The sequence below is a fragment of the Borostomias antarcticus genome (assembly GCF_949987555.1).
Source record: "Borostomias antarcticus genome assembly, contig: scaffold_126, whole genome shotgun sequence".
In the NCBI taxonomy this organism is placed as follows: Eukaryota; Metazoa; Chordata; class Actinopteri; order Stomiiformes; family Stomiidae; genus Borostomias; species Borostomias antarcticus.
The window spans coordinates 42,980-45,072 of record NW_028175951.1 but is presented as its reverse complement, the minus strand read 5'-3'; the positions used below and the strand labels follow the sequence as shown (position 1 = coordinate 45,072).

Below are 2,093 nucleotides of genomic sequence, written 5' to 3'. Positions count from 1 at the left end.
GACAGGATGTACACATCTACTGTAGGTGTTGACTGTAGAAGCGCGCGTCCTCTGAGGTAAATGTGAACGATTTTCTGTGCGCGAGTAGCCTCGCGTCACCAGTCTCTCCTAGTGCGCGAGGCTCCGCAACAGTCATGTGACTGAAAACTTTATTTGGTGCAGCGGTGGAGCAACACACAACAAACAGAACGCCGGTCTATGGCATGGATGTGGCGACATCGCACGCATACTTTATTACATGACTCTATTGGTACAAACATTTACCCGCCAGCGTGGCGGATAGCCTCTGAAATGTAGTCGCCAAATGGAAATTTTACCCGCCATTGGCGGGTGTTAATTTTCAGCCCTGAGCACAGTGTTTGACTAATACAGAGGAATATGAGCTGGAGAACAGATTAGCTCTGCGAGTAGCACAGGAGAGGACGATGGGCTTTCTGCTGCCATTCCTGCTTGCTCTGCTAGCCTTCCTCCTTGGAGGACTCTATCTCCTGGGGACCTTCCGTCAGAGGCGTCCCGGGGAACCCCCCTTAGATAAGGGACCCATTCCTTGGCTGGGCCATGTCCTGGAGTTTCGCAGGGACACTGCAAAGTTCCTGGAGAGAATGAAAAGGAAACATGGGGATATTTTCACAGTGCTGCTGGGGGGCTTTTATTTCACATTCGTCACAGAGTCATTTTCCTTTGGGACTATTGTGAAAGAAGCCCGCACAAAGCTGGACTTTTTCGAGTTTGCGAAGTATCTAGTTTTGAAAGTGTTTGGTTACCAATCCAACATCGAAGATGAGCACAAGATGTTGCAGATATCCAGCAACAAGCACCTGATGGGGGATGGTCTGGTGGTCATGACACATGCCATGATGAATAACCTTCAGAATCTGATGTTGCACAGTGTGGGGGCAGGCGAGGACCATCAAATCTGGATGGAGGACGGGCTTTTCAACTACAGCTACAACATCGTCTTCAGGGCGGGCTTCTTAGCTCTGTTCGGCAATGAGACCCCCAAGTCCTCGGGGAGCTCTTCTCTGAGTTCCGGAAGTACGACCAGCTGTTCCCCAAGCTGGCCTACGGGGTGCTGCTGCCGTCGGAGAAGATGGAGGTGGAACGTCTGAAGAGGCTGTTCTGGAACACGCTGTCGGTCCATAAGATCAGCACCAAAGACGACGTCAGCGGCTGGGTGCGCGATCAGCAGGAGATTAGGGAGGAGCACGGTATGCAGGAGTTCATGCAAGACAGGTACATGTTCCTGCTTCTGTGGGCGTCCCAGGGTAACACGGGGCCGTCAGCCTTCTGGCTGCTCCTCTATCTCATGAAGCACCCCTACGCCATGAGGGCGGTCCGGGCGGAGCTGGAGGACGTGCTGAAGGAGGCCGGGCAGGAAGTGAGGCGTGGTGGGCCGCTCATCGACCTGACCCGGGACATGCTGCAGAAGATGCCCGTCATGGACAGCGCCGTGGAGGAGACCTTGCGTTTGACCGCCGCCCCCGTCCTCACCAGGGCTGTGCTCCAGGACATGAGCCTCAAGATGGCCGACGGACAAGAGTACCACCTCAGGGGGGGCAACAGGGTGGCCCTCTTCCCCTACACCGCCGTTCAGGTGGACCCAGACATCCACCCCGATCCGCTCACGTTCAAATATGACTGTTTCCTCACACCAGACGGGGGCAAGAAAAAATATTTCTACAAGGGCGGGAAGAAGCTGAGAAATACAACATGCTTCAGTCATCAGTTTAGGTACAGGCTCAAGTTTTAGGTTTGAAAGCACACTTAGTTGTTAATCTAACCAAACTCACAGTAGTGAGTGAATATTTAAGGGGTAATTTGTTTGAGCGCACAACATGTCCTGATGAAGACTGACAAGGTCGAAACATGTTGACTTTTTAAAATTATGTAAGCCTGATACATTAAAGTCGCACTGAAGTGAAGAAAGCATTCTGTCCCATTTTGGTTCACATAATTGGTCATAGTGTTCACCTATTCAACGATGTATGCCAAAAAAATTACAAAATTCTACTTTTGTTGTAATCGTATATCAAAGTATATCATTTCTTACTTCCTGGAAAACGGTAGGTCACGTGCAATGACGACAACAGTTA

General features: G+C 50.9%; 1 pseudogene across 1 annotated transcript; it reads left to right on the top strand.

Moving 5' to 3' along the window:
* The first annotated feature begins 425 nt into the window (after positions 1-425).
* Positions 426-1,750, top strand: LOC311328986 (5-beta-cholestane-3-alpha,7-alpha-diol 12-alpha-hydroxylase-like; annotated as a pseudogene). The gene has a single exon. The product of its transcript is annotated as a 5-beta-cholestane-3-alpha,7-alpha-diol 12-alpha-hydroxylase-like (transcript).
* The last annotated feature ends 343 nt before the right edge of the window (positions 1,751-2,093 follow it).